This window comes from Macaca fascicularis, chromosome 5, assembly GCF_037993035.2.
Source record: "Macaca fascicularis isolate 582-1 chromosome 5, T2T-MFA8v1.1".
In the NCBI taxonomy this organism is placed as follows: Eukaryota; Metazoa; Chordata; class Mammalia; order Primates; family Cercopithecidae; genus Macaca; species Macaca fascicularis.
In genome coordinates, this window is record NC_088379.1 from 9,622,739 (window position 1) to 9,646,302 (window position 23,564).

A 23,564-nucleotide genomic window follows, 5' to 3' on the forward strand; every position below is an offset into this window, starting at 1 on the left:
TCCTTTGCCTAGAATGCTGTTATTGCTGACTTTGTCCCACTATTCGTTTTGCTGGCTCACTGCTGCACAACCTCTGACTTGGCTCACATATCATCTCTTCCAAAGGCATCCTCGGGTTAGGGAGTCTGCATCTGTTACTCTAGGCTTATCGCCCTCATTGCTATTAGCATATGTATCAGACTTACCTTCTCATCTGTTCTGAGTTCCTTGAGGGCCATGTCATCATCTTTGCATCTTCACTTCCTAACAATTTTTGGATTGAATTGAATAGAAATGTTATCTTCCTCTTCAACCTCCAGTGGGGAGCAGGAGAGAACTAAGCAGCAACCATGTTAATTTCCTTGGATTCTTTTGCATGCTGTTTTTCATTCATTTTTCTCAATACGCATAATTTAAAGTCATTCTACCTGTCCACTTTTATCCTGTTAGTCTCTGACAGGTGAGATATTAGGAGAGACAGGATGCGTGAATACAAATAAGTAGAAACAATTTGACAAACGTTTTCTTTTCTTTCCAAGAAAAGCAGCTCTTTTCCTGTTTTTCTCTGGCCTTGGAATAATGGATTGTGAAAATCGAATCAACATCTCCTTTTATTACAGCACATTAGCTAGGCCCAGCCGAAGATTTATAGCTTTCTGTAAAAAAAAAAAAAAAAAAAAAAAAAAAAAAGTCTTGGGGAATGTTAAATACTTGGTTTTTACCATCCTTTCTGCTTTTCACCCCCACCCCAATCCTGTGGGAATGGATGGTCAACACATGGTGCTTAGGTAGTTACAAAGTCTGGGAATTACTGAGTCAGAACTAGATGCCCAGGAGAAAAGGCTGGTTAGCTTAGTTTGTTTCATGAGTCAGACTTCCAAAAGTGGCTTGGTTCTTATTCTGTCTTTAAAATATGGGGTCTCGTTATATTGCCCAGGCTGGTCTCAAACTCCTGGGCTCAGTGATTCTTCCACGTCAACCTCATGAGCAGCTGGAATTACAAGTGTGAGCCACTGCACCTGACTAGCTCGGTTTATATGAAAAAACAGTGAGTTTGGAAATGGTTGAATCCGTTTGTCCTTTTTATATAGGTAGAGAAACCAGGACTCAAGAAGTTTAACATTCACTAGCTGGGTGATCCTGGGGAGATTATTTTCCTTAAGTGCTATTGAAAGGAGAAAATCATATAAGCTCTATGTGGCACCTATCAGAGTGCTGGCACACAGGAGCACCTTACACTTTTTTTTGTGTACACCTAGTAACATGTCACGGCCAGTTCCCCTTTTCGGTTGTATTTCACCTAAGGGAGACGTCCTGTTACTCTTACCCACATTCCTCACATTTTTACCTGGAGAAGGGACTTTCTGTTCCACTATCCAGAAGTATATGAGGAGCACTTCCAGCTGTCTTCCTTATGAACTTTGCTTTGGCTCAGAGGAGGAGTTAGAGGGGTCCCATCCTGTTAGGGTAATGAGCTGAGCCTGTGTGGCTCGTCACTATGGTGATCATTCTTTTCTGGGTTTCCCCAGCCCACAGGATGTGTGTTGTCCCCTACTGCCTTTTGTAGGGCAGTGACAGGGCCCAGCTGATCCTGTAAAGAAGACTGTGATGTCCTGCAGGGTCAGTGACTGGGTGGCAGGTATTATAGCATGTGAAATCTCAAGAGGCTTATTATGACCACATGTATCAACTGTGTTCTCCAATCTAGTTGCCAGAAATGAAGTTAAGGTATTTAACTCCATCTGACTTCTGTGTTATTCCTTGGTTGATTTCCTAATTTGGGAGTAGATAGAAAAGTTGAAGGTGCTAGGCCCATTGCTCATGCCTGTAATCCCAGCACTTGGGGAGACTGAGGTGGCAGATCACTGGAGTCCAGGAAGTCCAGACCAGCCTAGACAACATAGTGTTGACCCCATCTACACACACACACACACACACACACACACACGTGCACAAAAATTGGCCAGGCATGGTTGTGCCTATCTGTAGTTCCAGGTACTCAAAAGGCTGAGGTGGGAGGATTGCTTGAGCCCAGGAAGTCGAGGCTGTAGTAAACCATGATCACACCACTGCATTCTAGCCTGAGTGACAGAACATGAGTTAAAACATGAAAGTTGAAGGCTAATGTATTAGTCCGTGCTCACGCTACTATGAAGAAATACCGGAGACTGGGTAATTTATGAAGGAAAGAGGTTTAATTGACTCACAGTTCTGCAGGACTAGAGAGGCCTCTGGAAACTTACAATCATGGCAGAAGGGGATGCAAACACATCCTTCTTCACATGGCAGCAGGGGATGCAAACATCCTACTTCACATGGCAGCAGCAAGGAGAAGTACAGAGAGAAGGGGGGTAGAAAGCCCCTTATAAAACATTCAGATCTCATGAGAACTCACTATCATGAGTACAGCATGGAATTAATCACTCCCGTGATTCAGTTACCTCCCACTGGGTCTCCTCTTTTGTTATTTTTGGGTTATTTTTGCTTTTTTTGTTTTTGATACGGAGTCTTGCTCTGCCGCCCAGGCTGGAGTGCAGTGGCGCAATCTCAGCTCACTGCAAGCTCTGCCTCCCAGGTTCACGCCATTCTCCTGCCTCAGCCTCCCAAGTAGCTGCGCCTTATGACTCATGAGGATTATGGGAACTACAATTCAAGATGAGATTTGGGTGGGGACACAGTCAAACCATATCAGCTAATGTTAATATCTTGTAAGATCTTGATCCACTGGCCAGATGTGTTGAGAGACAAATTCTGGTGGCTGGGAACACAACTAATAAGGAGCCAGATCAAGGCTTTGGGCCTTGCCAGGGCCCAAAACATCAAATATTAGTATAAGAGCAGTTGGATCATGGAAGCATCTTTCTCCATTGCTCATGATGAACAACTGTTTCTACTTAGGCTGACTGGGACTTAGGAAGCAGGGCCCTGGGATGCTCTAGCACTGACCTGAACTGACTTGGGCATGTATAGTGATTCCCTTGGCAAAGGGCGGCTCAGGCAAAGATAATGGGAAAAGTGTGTTTGAGCTTTGGTTAAGGCTCCATTCCAAAGAGGCAAATCTTTCCAGTGTGGCTGACTTGACCTTGGTGGGTGTTCCTATTTTTCTTGTTTCTTAGCCAAATCTGCAGGCCAGGACTTTAATCTGGAAAGATAGCTGTATTTCTTGTGGGGCTCAAGGCATTCCTGTAGGCTTCTTGCAAGTCATATGAAGTCAGCCTCAGACCACCTGCCTCAAATTCAGTTACTACTTGTGCTGTTTACAACAGCATCCAGAGCCAAGATAGATAGCTAAGAAAATATGCAAATGAAATGCAAGTACTTTGTTTAGATCTTAATTTGAAAAATAAATTTTGAGACAATTAGGGATATTTGAATATAGATTGGGTGTTAGACAATACCAAAGAGTTATTCATAATTTTGGGGATATAATATTTTGATTTATATAAGAAAAATATCTTTTTTAAAGGGCTGGCTACTGAATTGTGTAGGAATGACATGTTTGCCATTAATTTTAAGGAAGTATTGCTTTGGGTATCACATCTCTAAATCAATGTGAAATATTAGGAAAGCCCACTAGGACCATGCATATAAACTATATTTTGTTGGGTATAATAGTATCAATAATAGTAACAGGAATAGTATCAACAATACAACCAGTTAAATGGAATTCAGGATGGTTTAATGATTTACTTTATTAATAGTCCCAAGGAGGAAAAATCTTACATATAATCATTACAATGAGAAAGGCATTTGAAAAAAAATTCAACCATTCCCAAAAAGTAATTATTAGATTGTAGATGTTAAAGTTTATTATAAAGTTCAATAATCGGGAGTGTAATACAGGAGAAGAAAATAACTAAAGAATAGTACGTTCACATGCAGACCTATGTACATATGGGAATATAGTGGACTTTAATATCTAGCAAGTTATATGTTTCTAATCAGATTCCTCCACCCAAAGCAATAAGCCTAGATTAGAGTGAAATACCAAAAGTAATCTGATACATACTAGTACTAATACTAGATTTGATATTAGTAGTACTATTTTTATTTTTTGTTTTCTTTAGAGATGGGTCTTGGTATACTGCCCAAGTTGGTCTCAAACCCCTAGGCTCAAGCAATCCTACCTTCTCAGCCATCTCAATAACTGGTACTATTTAATACTGTTCTGAATGTACCAGTCAAAGCAGTTAAATAGAAGAAAATAATAGGTATAAGAAGAAAGAACTTGGTATGTTATTTGCAATAATTATTTCTAAATATGTATACTAATTTTCTATGAATTATTGTGGTATCTACTAATACTACATAGATGTGACAAGTTGGAACTTTAATATATAGAAATTAGCATTTTTAAAAGCAGATTAAAAACAATGATTAACATATAATGGAAGAAAAGATCATATTTATAGAACTAAGGTGAAACAATTAAATACATAGGAATAAGCCTAAGAAATGTGGGGGACTATACATAAACCTTTTTTTTCCTCCTTTTAGGTTCAGAGGGGGGCAGGCTGCTTATGAATGATTTAGCATCATCCCTTTGGTGCTGTTCTCATGGTAGTGAGTGAGTTCTCATGAGAACTGGCTGTTTTAAAGTGTGTAGCACCTCCCCCCTCACTCTCTTCCTTCTGCTCTGGCCATGTAAGATGTGCCTTTCTTCCCTTTTGCCTTCTGCCATGTTTAAGTTTCCTGAGACCTCCCCAGAAGCAGAGGCCAGCATCATGCTTCCCGTGCAGCCTGTAGAACTGTAAGCCAATTAAGCCTTTTTTTCTTTAGAAATTACCCAGTTTCAGGTATTTCTTTATAGCAGTGTGAGAATGGACTAATACAGGCATATACTCAATAATGATTTTGCTGGGTCAAATAGTAGTTCTAAATTCTTTGAGAAATCTCCAACTGCTTTCCACAGTGGCTGAACTAATTTACATTCCCACCAGAAGTATATAAGCATTCCCTTATTCTCCACAATCTTCCCAGCATCTGTAATTTTCTGACTTTAATAACAGACATTCTGACTGGCATGGGATATGACACCTCATTGTAGTTTTGATTTGCATTTCTCTAATGATTAGTGATGTTCAGCATGTTTCATGTTTGGCTGTGCATATGTCTTCTTTTGAGAAATGTCTTGAGAAATGTCTGTTCATGTCCTTTACCCATTTTAACAAGGTTGCTTGTTTTTTGCTTGCTGATTTAAGATTCCTGTAGATTCTGGATATTAGAACTTTGTCACGTGCATAGTTTGCACATATTTTCTCCCATTCTGGAGGTTGTCTATTTACTCTGTTGATAGTTTCTTTTGCTGTGCAGAAGTTATTTAATTGGGTCCTACTTATCTATAAATATTTTTTATTGCAATTGCTTTTGAAGACTTTGTCCTGAAATCTTTGCCAAGATCTATGTCCTGAATGGCATTTTCTAGATTTTCTTCTAAGGTTTTCATAGTTTTAGGTCTTACAGTTAAGTCTTCAATCCATCTTAAATTGAGTTTTGTATGTGGTGAAAGGAAGGGGTCCAGTTTCAATCTTCTGCATATGGCTAGCCTGTTATCCCAGCACTATTTATTAAGGAGTTCTTTCGCTATTTCTCGTTTTTGTCAATTTTGTCAAAGACCAGATGGTTGTAGGTGTGTGGCTTTATTTCTGGGTTTCCTAACCTATTCCATCGGTCTATGTATCTGTTTTTGTATCAGTACCATGTTGTTTTGGTTACTGTAGGCTTGTATAGTTTGAAGTCCAGTAGTGTGGTGCCTCTGGCTTTGTTCTTTTGGCTTAGGATTCCTCAGGCTATTCAGTCTCCTTTTTAGTTCCACATGAATTTTAGAATCTTTTTTTTTCTAATTCTGTGAAAAATGACATTGCTGGTCTGAGAGAAATAGCACTGAATCTGTAAGTTGCTTTAGGTTATAATGCCATTTTAACAGTGTTGAGTCTTCCTATCCATGAGCATGGAATGTTTTTACATTTGTTTGTGTCATCTCTGATTTCTTTTATTTCTTTTCTTTTCTTTTCTTTTTGAGATGGAGTCTTGCTCTGCCGCCCAGGCTGGGGTACAGTGGCGCAATCTCGGCTCACTGCCTCCCAGGTTCAAGCACTTCCCCCACCTCAGCCTCCCGAGAAGCTGGGATTACAGGTGCCCACCACCCTGCCTGGCTAATTTTTGTATTTTTAGTAGAGACAGGGTTTCACCATGTTGGCCAGGCTGGTCTCGAACTCCTGACCTAGGTGATCCACCCAGCTCGGCCTCCCAAAGTGCTGGGATTACAGGCTTGAGCCACCATGCCAGCTGTCATCTCTGATATTTTTTAAGCAGTGTTTTGAAATCCTTTTTGCAGAGATATTTCACCTCTCTGGTTAGCTGTGTTCCTAGGTATCTTACTCTTTTTTTTCTTTTTTTGGCTTTTGTGAATGGGATTGCATTCTAGATTTTGCCCTCAGCTTGGATGTTACTGGTGTATAATTTTTGCACATTAATTTGACATTCTGAAACTTCACTGCAGTTGTTTATCAGTTCTAGTAGCCTTTGGACAGAGACTATGGGGTTTTCTAGATAGGAACATATTGTCTGCAAAGAGGTAGTTTGACTTCCTCTCTTTCTATTTGAATAATATTGAGACTTCCTACATATGCAAGCACATGATATGCCTCTGTTGTCTATCATTTTTTTCACCATATCAAAAACGGAAATACATCTTTATGTATCATAAACAAATTATAATCTCAAGTAATGCCCGTCATTCAAAAAATATACTTTAAATGTTACTTAACTAGTATTTATCTGGAGAAATAAACATTTAGGAAGAGCCCAAGGGAATGGCAAAAAGAGAAGGGAAGTGGTGAAGGGTAGAAGAAAAGAGCTAATACAGCTGAGTCTGAGACCGATCTTCAGAAGGGTCTGCTTGAAGGTTGGCCCCAGGCTGGTAAACAGTTACTCACACTGATAGGAAGTTTCCTCTCAATAAGAATGGCTCACTGTGCCCATTGTGTGCAGACAATGTGGTCTGCGTTGAATGCATGCCAGGCAGAGGGTGTCAACAAAACCAGGCCCCAATAAAAACTGTTTTTTTATGAGCTCTAATAAAAACCTCTAATGAGCTTCCCAGATAGGTACTTACTTTGTCACAACTCCTTGCAGTGGGAATTAAGTGTGCCCTGTGTGACTCCACAATTAGAAGATTCCTGGGGGCTTGCACCTGGTTTCCACTGGACTTGTCTGTATGTACCCTCCCCTTTTGCTCACTGTATTTTGTATCCCTTCACTGTGATAAATCTTAGCTTACAAGTATGACTATATAATGGGTCCTGAGAGCTCTTGCAGTGGGCCATGAAAACTCAGGGCGGTCTTGGCGGGACCCCTGACACAGATGGAGACTTGAAGGAGATGCTTGGAAAGACAGACGACAACTCAGGAAGAAACACTGATTTGGAAAGGCTAGAGAAAGGAAGGTTTTAAGAAAACTAGAATGATTAATTTTCAAATGCTTCTGAGCAACACTGAAATTAAAATGCAAGTGTTAAAGTAGTTTACTAAAAGCTAAATAAGACAACCTGGCCAGAAGCCTAGATGACAAACATTGCCAAATTGAGGCAAGGGGATGCATATTGTTACCTGATTGTTTCTCTTTTTTTTTTTTTTTTTTTTTTTTGAGACGGAGTCTCGCTCTGCCGCTGGGGCTGCAGTGCAGTGGCGCAATCTCGGCTCATTGCAAGCTCCGCCTCCCGGGTTCGCGCCATTCTCCCGCCTGGGACACACAGGCGCCCGCCACCATGCCCGGCTAATTTTTTGTGCTTTTAGTAGAGACGGGGTTTTACCGTGTTAGCCAGGATGGTCTTGATCTCCTGACCTCATGATCTGCCCACCTCAGCCTCACAAAGTGCTGGGATTACAGGCGTGAGCCACCGCACCCAGCCTGATTGTTCGTCTTAAAAGTCTAGATTGTAGACTAAAGGTTAATAGAGAAACTTCACATATGTGCACTGTTGTGGATGGAATTGTGTTCTCTCAAGTCTAAAGCCCTTAAAGTTATAAATGTAACTGTATATAGAAATAGGATCTCTGCGAATATAATTAGGTGGTCATATTGGATTACAGTGGGCTCTAAATCCAATATGGCCAGTATCCTTAGAAGAGAGAAATTTGAATACAAAGACACAGTGGGGAAAGGCAAACCAAGATGATGGAATAGAAAGCCCCACTGATTGTCCCCCCAACAAGAAGACCAAGTTAACACCTATCTACACAGAAAAAAACACCTTTGTAAGAACTAATAAGCATGTGAGCACACACAGCACCTGGTTTTAACTTCACATAGCTGAAAGAGGCACTAAGCCCTGAATTGCCAACACCACCTCTCCCTCACCCGTTGGCAGCAGCAGGCACAGCTGCATGATGCAGAGGGCATCTCTGGGTGCTGAGGGAGGGATAACACAGTAATTGGGAGGCCTTGAACTCAGTGCTGTCCTGTTAGAGCAGAAAGGAAATCCCGACCAAATTTAGCTGATGTCCACCCAGAAGAGGGAGCATTCATTATTATTTCTTTTTGTAGTGCTAAGTTTTTATTCCCTTTTCTTTATTGTTTGTGTCTCTGCTATGGTTTTTTGCTTTGTGTTTACTTAGGACTGAAATAAAACCTCTCATAAGTATAACAGACTATTTTACACTGATAACAGAAATTCTGTTGCATACAGAAACATTAGACTTGTACCTGTCCCCCACACAATTTTTCACTTATTTCACTATTTACATTTTTTATATTATGTATTTCTTAAAGACTTGTAGCTGTTATTATTTCTGACTGTTTTGACTTTTTTAAAATTATACTTTAAGTTCTGGGATACATGTGCAGAATGTGCAGGTTTGTTACATAGGTGTACATGTGCCGTGGTGGTTTGCTGCACCCATCAACTCGTCATCTACATTATGTATTTCTCCGATTGCTATCCCTCCCCTAGCCCCCCACTCCCCAACAGTGTGTGATGTTCCCCTCCCTGCTGTGTCCATGTGTTCTCATCGTACAACTCCCACTTATGAGTGAGAATAGGCAGTGTTTGGTTTTCTGTTCCTGTATTAGTTTGCTAAGAATGATGGTTTCCAGCTTCATCCATGTCCCTGCAAAGGACATGAACTCATCCTTTTTTATGGCTGCATAGTATTCCATGGCATATATCTGCTACATTTTCTTTATCCAGTCTATCATTGATGGGCATTTGGGTTGGTTCCAAGTCTTTGCTATTGTGAACAGTGCTGCAATAAATATGTGTGTGCATGTGCCTTTATAGTAGAATAATTTATAATCCTTTGGGTATGGTATATACCATACCCAGTAATGGGATTGCTGGGTCAAAGATCCTTGAGGAATTGCCACACTGTGTTCCACAATAGTTGAACTGATTTACACTCCCAACAACAGTGGGAATGTAAAAGCATTCCTATTTCTCCACATCCTCTCCAGCATCTGTTGTTTCCTGACTTTGTAATGATTGCCATTCTAACTGACGTGAGATGGCATCTCATTCTGGTTTTTATTTGCATTTCCCTAATGACCAGTGATGATGAGCTTTTTTTCATATGTTCGTTGGCTGCATAAATGTCTTCTTTTGAGAAGTATCTGTTCACATCCTTTGCCACTTTTTAATTTTTTTTTTCTTGTAAATTAGTTTAAGTTCCTTGTAGAATATGGATACTAGCCATTTGTCAGATGGATAGATTGCAAAGATTTTCTGCCATTCTTTAGGTTGCCTGTTCACTCTGATGATAGTTTCTTTTGCTGTGCAGAAGTCCTTTAGTTTTATTAGATCCCATTTGTCAATTTTGGCTTTTGTTGCAATTGCTTTTGGTGTTTTAGTCATGAAATCTTTGCCCATACCTACGTCCTGAATGGTATAGCCTAGGTTTTCTTCTAGGATTTTTATGGTTTTAGGTTTTACATTAAGTCTTTAATCCATCTTGAGTTAAATTTTTGTGTAACGTGTAAGGAAGGCGTCCAGTTTCAGTTTTATGCATATGGCTAGCCAGTTTTCCCAACACCGTTTATTGCGTAAGGAATCCTTTCCATATAGCTTGTTTTTGTCAGGTTTGTCAAAGATCAGATGGTTGTAGATATGTGGTGGTATTTCTGAGGCCTCTGTTCTGTTCCATTGGTCTATATATCTGTTTTGCTACCAGTACCACGCTGTTTTGGTTACTGTAGCCTGGTAGTATAGTTTGAAGTCAGATAGTATAATGACTCCAGCTTTGTTTTTTAGCTTAGGATTGTCTTAGCTATACAGGCTCTTTTTTTGGTTCCAAATGAAATTTAAAGTAGTTTTTTTCTAATTCTGTGAAGAAAGTAAATAGTAGCTTGATGGGGATAGCATTGAATCTATAAATTAATTTTAGCAGTATGGCCATTTTCATGATATTGATTCTTCCTATCCATGAATGTGGAATAGTTTTCCATTTGTGTCCTCTCTCATTTCCTTGAGCAGTGGTTTGTCCTTCTCCTTGAAGAGGTCCTTCACATCCCTTGTAAATTGTATTCCTAGGTATTTTATTCTCTTTGTAGCAATTGTGAATGGGAGTTCACTCATGATTTGGCTCTCTATTATTGGTATATAGGAATGCTTGTGATTTTTGCACACTGATTTTGTATCCTGAGACTGTGCTGAAATTGCTTATCAGCTTAAGGATATTTTGGGCTGAGACAATGGGGTTTTCTAAATATACAATCATGTCATCTGCAAACAGAAACAATTTGACTTCCTCTCTTCTTATTTGAATACCCTTTATTTGTTTCTCTTGCCTGATTGCCCTGGTCAGAACTTGCAATACTGTGTTGAATAGGAGTGGTAAGAGAGGGCATACTTGTCTTGTGTTGGTTTTCAAAGGAAATGCTTCTAGCTTTTGCCCACTCAGTATGATATTGGCTGTGAGTTTGTCATAAATAGCTCTTATTATTTTTAGATATGTTCCATCAATACCTAGTTTATTGAGAGTTTTTAGCATGAAGTGGTGTTGAATTTTATTGAAGGCCTTTTCTGCATCTATTGAGATAATCATGTGGTTTTTGTCACTGGTTCTGTTTATGTGATGCATTATGATGATTGATTTGCATATGTTGAACCAGCCTTGCATCCCAGGAATGAAGCCTACTTGATCATGGTGGCTAAGCTTTTTGATGCGCTGCTGGATTTGGTTTGCCGGTATTTTATTGAGGATTTTGTTCATCAGGGATATTGGCCTGAAATTTTCTTTTTTTGTTGTGTCTCTGCCATGTTTTGGTATCAAGATAATGCCTCATAAAATGAGTTAGGGAGGAGTCCCTCTTTTTGTATTGTTTGAAATAGTTTCAGAAGGAATGATACCAGCTCCTCTTTGTACCTCTGGTAGAATTCGGCTGTGAATCCATCTGGTCCTGGGCTTTTTTTTGGTTGGTAGGCTATTCATTTCTGCCTCAATTTCAGAACTTGTTGTTGGTCTATTCAGGGATTCGACTTCTGCCTGGTTTAGTCCTGGGAGGGTGAATGTGTCCAGGAATTTACCCATTTCTTCTAGATTTTCTAGTTTATTTGCATAGAGGTGTTTATAGTATTCTCTGATGGTAGTTTGTATTTCTGTGGGATTAGTTGTGATGTCCCCTTTATCATTTTCTCTTGTATCTATTTGATTCTTCTCTCTTTTCTTCTTTATTAGTCTGGCTAGTGGTCTATCTGTTTTGTTAATCTTCAGAAAACTAGCTCCTGGATTCATTGATTTTTTGAAAGGTTTTTCGTTTCTCTATCTCCTTCAGTTCTGCTCTGATCTTAGTTATTTCTTGTCTTCTGCTAGCTTTTGAATGCATTTGCTCTTGCTTCTCTAGTTCTTTTAATTGTGATGTTAGGGTGTCAATTTTAGCTATATCCTGCTTTGTCCTGTGGGCATTTAGTGCTATAAATTTCCCTCTAAATATTGCCTTTGCTGTGTCCCAGAGATTCTGGCACTTTGTCTTTGTTCTCATTGATTTCAAAGAACTTATTTATTTCTGCCTTCATTGCATTATGTACCCAGTATTCAGGAGTAGGTTGTTCAGTTTCCATGTAGTTGTGCAGTTTTGAGTGAGTTTCTTAATCCTGAGTTCTAATTTGATTGCACTGTGGTCTGAGAGACTGTTTATGATTTCTGTTCTTTCGCATCTGCTGAGTGTTTTACATCCAATTATGTGGTCAATTTTACAATAAGTGTGATGTGGTGCTGAGAAGAATGTATATACTGTTGATTTGGGGTGGAGAGTTCTGTAGAAGTTTATTAGGTCCACTTGGTCCAGAGCTGAGTTCAAGTCCTGAATATCCTTGTTAATTTTCTGTCTCGTTGATCTGTCTAATATTGACAGTGGGGTGTTAAAGTCTCCCACTATTATTGTGTGGGAGTCTAAGTCTCTTTGTAGGTCTCTAAGAACTTTATGAATCTGGGTGCTCCTTTATTGGGTGAATATATATTGAGGATAGTTAGCTCTTCTTGTTGCATTGATCCCTTTACCATTATGTAATGCCCTTCTTTGTCTTTTTTGATCTTTGTTAGTTTAAAGTCTGTTTTATCAGAGACTAGGATTACAAACCCTGTTTTGTTTGTTTGTTTGTTTTTGTTTTCCCTTTGCTTGGTAAATATTCCTCCATCCCTTTATTTTGAGCCTATGTGTGTCTTTGCACGTGAGATGGGTCTCCTGAATACAGCACACTGATGGGTCTTGACTCTATCTAATTTGCCAGTCTGCATCTTTTAATTGGGGCATTTAACCTATTTACATTTAAGGCTAATATTGTTATGTGTGAATTTGATCCTGTCATTATGATGCTAGCTGGTTATTTTACCCATTAGTTGATGCAGTTTCTTCATAGTGTCAATGGTCTTTACAATTTGGTATGTTTTTGCAGTGGCTGTTACTGGTTTTTCCTTTCCATATGTAGTACTTCATTCAGGGGCTCTTGTAAGGCAGGTTTGGTGGTAACAAAATCTCTCAGCATTTGCTTATCTGTAAAGGATTTTATTTCTCCTTTGCTTATGAAGGTTAGTTTGGCTGGATATGAAATTCTGGGTTGAGAATTCTTTAAGAATGTTGAATATTGGTCCCCACTCTCTTCTGGCTTGTAAGGTTTCTGCAGAGAGATCTGCTGTTAGTCTGATGGGCTTCCCTTTGTGGGAAATCCAACCTTTCTCTCTGGCTGCCCTTAACATTTTTTCCTTCATTTCAACCTTGGTGAATCTGAAGATCGTATGTCTTGGGGTTGCTCTTCTCGAGAAGCATCTTTATGATGTTCTTTGTATTTCCTGAATTTGAATGTTGGCCTGTCTTGCTAGGTTGGGGAAGCTCTCCTGAAGGGTGTTTTTCAACTTGGTTACATTCTCCCTGTCACTTTCAGGTACACCAATCAAAAATAGGTTTGGTCTTTTCATATAGTCCCATATTTCTTGGAGGTTTTGTTCATTCCTTTGCATTCATTTTTCTCTAATCTTGTCTTCACACTTTATTTCATTAAGTTGATCTTCAATATCTGATATCCTTTCTTCTGCTTGATTGATTCGGCTTTTGATACTTGTGTATGCGTCACGAAGTTCTCGTATTTTTCAGCTCCATCAGGTCATCTCTACAGGTCTTCTCTGCACTGGTTATTCTAGTTAGCAATTCCTCTAACCTTTTTTTCAAGGTTGTTAGCTTCCTTGCATTGGGTTAGAAACATGTTTCTTTAGCTCAGAGGAGTCTGTTATTACTCACCTTCTGAAGCCTACTTCTGTCACTTCATCAAACTCATCCTCCATCCAGTTTTGTTCCCTTGCTGGCAAGGAGTTGTGTCCTTTGGAGGAGAAGAGGTGTTCTGGTTTTTGGAATTTTCAAGCTTTTTGTGCTGGTTTTTCCTCATCTTCGTGGATTTATCTATGTTTGGTCTTTGATGTTGGTGACCTTCAGATGGGGTTTATGTGTGGATGTCCTTTTTGTTGATGTTGATGCCATTCCTTTCTGTTAGCTTTCCTTCTATCAGTCAGGCCCCTCTGCTGCAGGTCTGCTGGAGTTTGCTGGAGGTCTGCTGCAGACCCTGTTTACCTGGGTATCACCAGCAGAGGCTGTAGAACAGCAAAGATTGCTACCTGTTCCTTCCTCTGGAAGCTTCATCCCAGAGGGGCACCCCAGATGCCACCTCGCTGACTGGGAGGTATCTCCCAGTCAGGAGGCACAGGGGTCAGGGAACCACTTGAGGAGGCAGTCTGTCCCTTAGCAGAGCTCAAGCACTGTGCTGGGAGATCCTCTGCTCTCTTCAGAGCTGGCAGGCAGGAATGTTTAAGTTTGCTGAAGCTGCGCTCACAGTCACCCCTTCCCCCAGGTGCTCTGTCTCAGGGAGATGGGAGTTTTATCTATAAGCCCCTGACTGGGACTGCTGCCTTTCTTTCAGAGATGCCCTGCCCAGAGAGGAGGAATGTAGAGAGGCAGTCTGGGTACAGTGGCTTTGCTGAGCTGCTGTGGGCTCCTCCCAGTTTGAACTTCCCAGTGGCTTTGTTTACACTGTGAGGGGGAAAACCACCTACTCAAGCCTCAGTAATGGCGGATGCCCCTCCCCCAACCAAGCTGGAGTGTCCCAGATCGACTTCAGACTGCTGTGCTGGCAGCAAGAATTTCAAGTCAGTGGATCTTAGCTTGCTGGGCTCTGTGGGGTGGGATGCACTGAGCTAGACCACTTGACTCCCTGGCTTCAGCCTCCTTTCCAGGCGAGTGAATGGTTCTGTCTCGCTGGCATTCTAGACACCACTGGGGTATGAAAAAAATCTCCTGCAGCTAGCTCGGTGTCTGCCCAAATGATGCCCAGTTTTGTGCTTGAAACCCAGGGCCCTGGTGACGTAGGCACCCAAGGGAATCTCCTGGGCTGCAGCTTGTGAAGACCATGGGAAAAGCGTAGTATCTGGGCCAGAGTGTACTGTTCCTCACAGCACAGTCTCTCACAGCTTCCCTTGGCTAGGCGAGAGTTCCCTGACCCCTCGTGCTTCCCAGGTGAGGTGACGCCCCACCCTGCTTCGGCTTGCCCTCTGTGGGCTGCACCCACTGTCTAACCAGTCCCAGTAAGGAAAGCCAGGTACCTCAGTTGGAAATGCACAAATCACCTGTCTTCTGCATTGATCTCCCTGGGAGCTGCAGACTGGAGCTGTTCCTATTCGGTCATCTTGCCAGCCCATATTATTATTATTTTTGAGGCAGGTTCTTGCTCTGTCACCCAGGCTGGAGTACAGTGGCACCATCACAGCTCACTGCAGACTCCACCTCCTGGGTTCAAACAATCCTCCTACCTCAGCCTCCTGAGTAGGTGGGACCACAGGCGTGCACCACCATGCCCTGCTAATTTTATATATATATATAAATATATATATATATATATAAATATATATATATATATATTTTTTTTTTTTTTTTTTTTTTTGTAGAAACAAGGTTTTAACTATGTTGCCCAGGCTGATCTTGAATTCCTGAGCTTAAGAAATCCACCCACTACAGCCTCCCAAAATGCTGAGATTACAGGAGTGAGCCACTGCACACAGCCAATTTTTTATTATTTAAAGGAGGGTCCAAAATTTGTGCAAATGTCCACCTCACCTCAGAAAACTAGTTCTGCCCCTGCCTATGGTCTTAGGTAGAGAAATATAAGTACTTCCGAAGGAGATCTTGGCAATGGGGAAACTGGAGATATACATATACCCTGACCTTTTGAATCTGCCACCTTCTGATCTTCAAACCCAAACAGAAGCCAGAGATTAAGGGAGCCCTTATACTTCAGTCCATAGAGTTCAGCCTCTCTGGACATAAGCAGGGTGGTGAAGGGACAAGCAGAACATATCCAGCATTGTGGAAAAACTCAGTGGTTGCCATGAGAACTTCAGTGGTTGCCACGATGGGTCTTCCACTAGGATGACACCCAGAGACACACTACCTGTGCCCCTCCCCACTCATTCTTCTCCACTAGAAATGGAATGACATGCAATTACTGCCTCTGGGAGAAGGAAGTGAGCATGGAAGAGAGCTCCTTCTGAGCTCTCTTCTATTGGTGCCTGACTCTGTGTGCCTGGCTGCAGAGAGGGCTTTTCCTGTGTGTGCTCAGGCCATATGGCCCATAGTTCTCTAGGTGTGCCAGCAAATGGGATCTTGTCTGCCAGTTTAGGGCCGAGACAGAAGAAAGCTCACTTGAGAATCTGGTTTAGATGGACTGAGATAGGGTTCCTTCCAGCTCTACTTGATGGTAGTAATAATGATAGTAATAATAAACAGCATTATTATTATGATCTACTCTACCACATTCTACAGGTTAAAAATTTATTTTGCTTTTAAAAATTGCTTCATTTAAATATTTATTATGGCTATTTATTTTTAGCTTTCTTACAAGTCTTAGTCCTTACTGCCGTTGAATATATGGATAACTTCCAGTTTTAGAAAGCATTTGTGTAAACTACTAGCAAATACAACTGACAATAATGATCTCATTTTATTTGAGAAACCTGAGTTCTAAATCATGATTTTTTTTATGGCTTTCCTAGTGAAATTTCTACCGAAATATAGACTGGAAAGAAGAACACTATTTCCTGCTAAATATAATACATAATCCTTTAAAAGACAGGGATTTATATAATATTGAGACTAGATGAAATGAAGTGACTCATGAAGTATTTTTTAATTTTTTAAAAGTTTTTTTGATACATATTTGTACATATTTATAGGGTACATGTGATGTTTTGTTACATGCACACAGTGTGTAATGAGCAAGTGAAGGTAGTTAGGGTATCTACCACCTTGAGTGTTTACCAGTTCTATCTGTTGGGACCATTTCAAGTCCTGTCATATATATATATGTAATATATATAAATCATATATATAAAAATTTTTTTTTTTTTTTTGAGACGGAGTCTCGCTCTGTCTCCCAGGCTGGAATGCAGTGGCCGGATCTCAGCTCACTGCAAGCTCCGCCTCCCGGGTTTACGCCATTCTCCTGCCTCAGCCTCCCGAGTAGCTGGGATTACAGGCGCCCGCCACCTCGCCTGGCTAGTTTTTTGTATTTTTTTTAGTAGAGACGGGGTTTCACCGGGTTAGCCAGGATGGTCTCGATCTCCTGACCTCGTGATCCGCCCGTCTCGGCCTCCCAAAGTGCTGGGATTACAGGCTTGAGCCACCGCGCCCGGCCCAAAAAATTATTTTTTTGAGAGAGAGTTCCTTGTTCCCCAGGCTGGAGTGCAATGGCATGATCTCGGCTCACTGCAACCTCCGCCTGCCAGGTTCAAGTGATTCTTCTGCCTCAGCCTTCTGAGTAGCTGGGATTACAGGCATGCACCACCATGCCTGGGTTTTTTTGTTTGTTTGTTTGTTTTTGAGACGGAGTCTTGTTCTGTCTCCCAGGCTGGAATGCAGTGGCGCGATCTTGGCTCACTGCCATCTCTGCCTCCTGGGTTCGAGCGATTCTGCTGCCTCAGCCTCCCAGGTAGCTGGTACTACAGGCATGTGCCACCATGCCTGGCTAATTTTTTTGTATTTTTTGTAGATACGGGTTTGCACCATGCTGGCCAGGCTGGTCTCAAACTCCTGACCTCAAGTGATCCACCTGACTCGGCCTCCCAAAGTGCTGGGATTACAGGCGTGAGCCACCATGCCCAGCCCCTTCTACCTATTTTAAAATGTACAATACATCAACAACTAAAGTCATCCTACTCTACTATCAAACATTAGAATGCATTCCTTCCATCTGTTTGTACCAACTAACCAATCTCTCTTCATTCCCCATCCCCACCCACCTGCTTCACACACATACCCTTCCCAGCCTCTGGTGACCATCACTGTTCTCTCTACCTTTATGAGATTGGCTGTTTTTGTTCTCACATATGACTGAGAACATGTGATATTTTCCTTTGCTTGGATTATTTCACTTATAATGACCTGCAGTTCCATCCATGTTGCTGCAAATGTCAGGATTGCATTCTTTTTATGGCTGAATACTATTCATTGTGTATATATACACCACGTTTTCTTTGTCCACTCATCCATTGATGGATGTTTAGGTTGATTCTTAGCTTTGCTATTGTAAATAGTGCTGCAATAAACATAGGGGTGCAGGTATCCCTTTCCTATACTAATTTCCTTTCCTTTGAAAAAATACCCAGTAATGAGATTGCTAGATTGTATGGTAGTTCTATTTTCAGTTTCTTGAAAAATCTCTGTAATGTTTTCCGTAATGACCGAATGAATTTACATTCCCACCAACAGTGTATGAACTCCCTTTTCTCTGCATCCTTGCCACCATCTGTTATTTTTTGCCTTTTTGATAATAGTCATTCTAACTGGGGTAAGATGATAGGCTAAATTAGGAGTTTATCAAAGGATCAAATTGCTTCTTTTCCTCAAAACATTCGCAGACAAATTAAAAACAACAATAGCCACAGCAATAACAGGTAAAATTGGAGCTGTTCTGGCTGGGGTGTGGGTGAGGGTTGGGGACCCTAGTGCCACCTGCTTAGCCCTGAAGCACCTGGCCATTCTCCCAAGTGATTTTTAAACCATGGGACCAGCTTAGAGCTCTCCAGGGGCCCACCCACACAATGGCTAGTTATAGGAGTTCATTATAAAGTATTATTCAGAATTCCTAGTTGATAGAGGTGATAGATGTCCATGGCTCAAACTACCTTAAGAGCTTTAAAGGCCCAAATCCTCGAAGATGGCATTGGAGAGGAGGGCTGTAGAGAGGTGAGGTATAGCTGTCTCAGGATCAGCCTTGTCTGAGTTGCTGAGATGCTGATGGGCAGACTACCCTATAATCTGATTCACTATTTACTGTCTAGTGTTTAAGAGAAGACTTGGAAATTTATTTTGCTTTTTAGGTCAGTTCATAGAAATATGTAAAAATTAGCAAGAAATTTTTCATGGCATTTTCGTAGAAATATGTAAAAAGTAGTAGCAAGGCTGTAAGCTAGCTACTTTCCCCAAAAGCTGTTGCTTACTCTGTTTTTATAAAAGAGAACTTGAGGATTTGCAAATGTGGTCCCTGGAATAGCGGCATCGGCATCTTCAGACACACTGACTCAGAATCTGCCTTTTAATGGGATTCTTAGTCATTGCATGCACAATAAGTGGGTGCTTCTCAAACTCTGCTGAGACTTTAAATCACAGGCTTATTATGCACAAGGCCCTGGGAAGTCTTGCTCTCAGTCCCAGCAATACAGTAAACTAGCAACAAAAAGCCATAGCAAGCAGGTATTCAACTTTGGAGAGATCAGTGCTGAAAAAATTCTTAATTGAACTGAACAGCAACAGCATCTTGGTTCACTTTCCTTCAACCCTGGATTTCAGCGTCCTGTCCAGTGTGCACAGTAAGAGGACACTGTCTTTCAGTCCCTTATTTCTTCCTCCCTGCTTACCCCTTGCCCCTACACCTCTGGTTCACATTACCACTAATTATTGCCTATGGCACTGCTTCCCCTAATAACATAAAGATGCTGTCTGTCTTCCCCACTGGACCATAAGCACTTTATAATTCCTTTCATTTTCTAAGAGCAATAGCAATGTCATGGCAACATCTAATCCCTGACTGTGAGATGGGGGTGGAGTTGGTGAGGTAATCAGGACAGGTGCTCTTGAGAAAGAAAACATTTCACTAGATGAATGGGAGAAATGAAGGAGCAGTGTTCTAGTCAGTTTTTCTCACACTCTCATTTCCATGCAAGCCATCCAGGCATCTGCAGATTGTGATCCAGGAGGTTGGGATGGGGCCAGAAATTCTATAGTTCTTCCAAGATATCAGGTAATGCTAATGCTATCAGACCAAGGACCATACTTTGAGTAACAAATTCTAGGCAACATGAGGACAAGGATCTTGCTAGTATACTCACTGTTACATCAAGATGGTCTGTGCCTGCTCCAGAAAAGATGTCAATCGATTAGTAAGTGCTTATTGAATCAACACTGAGATACCATGTTGAGTGTTTGAATTCTTATAATCTGCAAGATACAAAATATGCTAGTTTTAGCTATAAAATTAGAGCTAATACTACATGCATTGGGGCACAGGGAGGCTAAGTTACTTGCGCAAAGTCAGACAGTTAATGTGGCAAGTTATTTAGCAAATATTCCCCATGCTCCCCTGCATTTCCTGATTTCCCTTGCAGATAGTTGAAACTGTTGAACTAAATTCAGCTAATAGAATGTTGGGGGCATTGCATATGTCACCTCCTGGCTAAGGCATTAAAGAATCAGTGTTCCTTTCTCCTACCCTATCTTCCCTGTTTTGTATTCTGCCATCTGAAGCATGTGGCCCCCAAGGTAAGGTTGGCAGGAGTGCTGTCCAACCTGAAGTGGACTTCACATGGGGATGCATAAACCTTTGCTGTATTTAATGCACTTCAAATTTCAGTTTTGTTATATTATTTTGACTAATATGGGCTCAGTGTTGATATCAGGCAGCTCTTTGACCATTCATTGTAAAAAGCCTATTGTACAATGCTCTGAGGAATATTTGAAGACTTGTAAGGTTTAGCAATAGCAGCAGCAGATACTGTTCTTTGCAACTTGGTCAAGGTGCATTCTATGACAAGCACCATTTGCTTTCTAGCCATCTTTTTTACATAAGGACATGTTTCTAAGCACAGTTAGGGTGATGGAAACCATGCTTTCAGAGATTTCATGAGCTGCATTCATTAACTGAATAAAACATTTTTGGAACAGTGTTAACACATACCTACCCAAACATTTCACTTTACAACCTATATAATATACAACTCATATAACAGATGGAGGATGTAGGTTTGCACACAATGGCTGCTGTGGTCTGAATGTTTGTGTCCTTTCAAAATGTGTATGTTGAAACCTAATCTCCAGTGTGATGATATTAACAGGATACCTCCGGGCAGTGATTAAATCATGAGGGTAAAGCCCTCATGAATGGGATTAGTGTCCTTATAAAGACTTTAGAGAAGGCCGGGCTCAGTGGCTCACTCCTGTAATCCCAGCACTTTGGGAGGCCAAGGCAGGTGGATCACCTGAGGTTGGGAGTTCAAGACCAGCCTGACCAACATGGAGAAACCCCGTCTCTACTAAAAATACAAAATTAGCCAGGCATGGTGGCACATGCCTGTAATCCCAGCTACTCGGGAGGCTGAGGCAGGAGAATTGCTTGAACCCAGGAGGTGGAGGTTGTGGTGAGCTGAGATCGTGCCATTGCACTCCAGCCTGGGCAAAAAGAGCGAAACTCCATCTCAAAAAAAAAAAAAAAGACTTTAGAGAGCTCATTCATTCCTTCTACCACGTGAGAACTCAGTGAGAAGGTGCCTTCTATGAACCAGGAAGTGGGCCCTCACTAGACACTGAATCTGCCTACGACTTGATTTTAGACTTTCCAGTCTTAAATTTCTGTTATGAGCTACCCAGTCTATGGTATTTTGTTACTGCAGCTGGAGCAGGAGGCTAAGGTAATGGCATATAAATCTGTGTGTCCCACACAATAATAAAAGGTGCATCATCTGACTTGCATTTATATGCCAAAAGAACATGACTGTTATTTATATGTATCTAGTGATAGTGAACTGAATAGAGTAGAAAAATTAAAAATAGAAAACCTGAAAAAATATCAGTATAGCAATCAAATCGGAATTTCAGACTTTCCAAACCCTCCTTCCTGACCCCGTTCATGTTTCTCCTTCTCTGTTAAAGACACCTACCCAAGATGTTTCCATTGGTGAGATGGCTTACCACTTCAAGGAGCAGTTAATTTCTATTTTCTGAAACAATTTACATCAAACAGAGAAATACAGAAAGTGGCCCAACTCACTCAATGAGAGTAGTATCATCTTGATAATGAAACACTGTAAGGACATACTGAAAAGGGAAATTATAGAGCAATATCACTTACATAAAGATTTCTATAAGATCCGCAAACTTAGCAGTATCATCTATACATATAGATCTTGACAAGGTAGGGTTCATTCCAGGAATATAAGGAGAAATATAAGAAAAATCTATTCAGGTATTTTTAAAAGAGACAAAAGTAACTCTTTTAAAAGAAACAATTCACATAATGTTAAAATTTTACGAAAAAAATCAAACAATTTGGGAATAAAGGAATTGCCTTAAGCTGAGCATCTTCCAAAAACCTATGACAAAAATTATGCTTAAATGAAATGGCAAAACTCTAAGGACCCTTTTGTCTCTTGCAATATTGATTTCTTTTAAGCCCTAATCTTTTGTCTACCTAGAAAATACAGGGGTACCCCCATGTTTATTTTTTATTTCATATTACTTTGGTTAGGGCTTTTCTTAAAGTGTCCCAAGAGAAGAAGTGATAGAAATATTCCTACTAGAGCTGTTTCTATTTCTCATGCATAGACACCTGATTGATTTTTTTTTTTAAATAATGAATTTACACTTGGAAATGTTGACCTCTCTTATTTGCAAATCATATAACTTTCTTCTTCATGGCTTCGATTTTGCAATCTGTGGGGTTTTTCTTTTTCGTGGGGGTCGGGGAGATGGAGTTTTTGCTCTTGTTGCCCAGGCTGGAGTGCAGTGATGCGATCTCAGCTCACCACAACCTCCACCTCCACCTCCAGGGTTCAAACGATTCTGCCTCAGCCTCCTGAGTAGCTGGGATTACAGGGACGTGCTACCACTCCCGGGTAATTTTTTTGTATTTTTAGTAGAGACGGGGTTTCTCCATATTGGTCAGGCTGGTCTTGAACTCCCGACCTCAGGTGATCTGCCCGCCTAGGCCTCTCAAAGTGCTGGCATTACAGGCATGAACCACTGTGCCTGCTTGGTTTTCATTTTTATTGAAAATGAGATCTTTTCCCCAAAATACAGGAAATAAATTGTGAAATGTAATTGGTCCGGCACAACTTTATTTCTATTACATTTACCAGACTAAATGGTGATAGCACTTTCCCATTGATGACGATTTTCCTCAAATGCAACTAAAATGTCAATGCTATTCCAATAAAAATCTCAGCAGGGTTTGACAAGCATTTTATAATGCATATGGGCTGGGTGTGGTGGCTCACACCTGTAATCCCAGCGCTTTGGGAGGCCAAGACAGGCAGATCACTTGAGGTCGAGTTCGAGACCAGCCTGGCCAATATGGTGAAACCCCGTCTCCACTAAAAACACAAAAATTAGCTGGGTGTGGTGGCAAGCGCCTGCAATCCCAGCTACTCCAGAGGCCGAGGCAGGAGAATTGCTTGAACCCGAGGGGCAGAGGTTGCAGTGAGCCAAGATTGCACCACTGCATTCCAACCTGGGAGACAGAGTGAAACTCTGTCTAAAACTAATAATAATAATAAAAATGCATATGGAAGAGCAAAGAATCAAGAATAGCTAAGGCCATTACTGCCATTACTGTATCTTTATAATATCCACTATGGGAAGCCTTTCCATATTTTATATACCTGTAAGCTATAATATTAGAAATAATTTTGAAGAAGAGTCACAACAAACAGCATAATGCCACAGCACAGAGACCCCAACATAGATCCACACAAATATGAAACCTGGATGTACAGATGTAGTGTGACATACAGGGGGAAAAGCTTGGACTCTAACAATGGGTTTTAGGACAAGTGAGTAAATA

At 40.9% G+C, this 23,564-nt stretch overlaps 1 long non-coding RNA gene across 1 annotated transcript in view; it reads right to left on the bottom strand.

The window, feature by feature from the left end:
* The window catches only part of LOC135970880 (uncharacterized), a 56,327-nt gene extending 33,749 nt beyond the window's left edge, over positions 1-22,578 (bottom strand). The window contains exons 1-2 of the long non-coding RNA XR_010586747.2: positions 19,840-22,578; positions 186-635 (exon numbers count right to left, since the gene is read on the bottom strand). This is a non-coding gene — a long non-coding RNA (uncharacterized lncRNA). The remainder of the gene's footprint in view (positions 1-185; positions 636-19,839) is intronic.
* Positions 22,579-23,564: the final 986 nt, after the last annotated feature.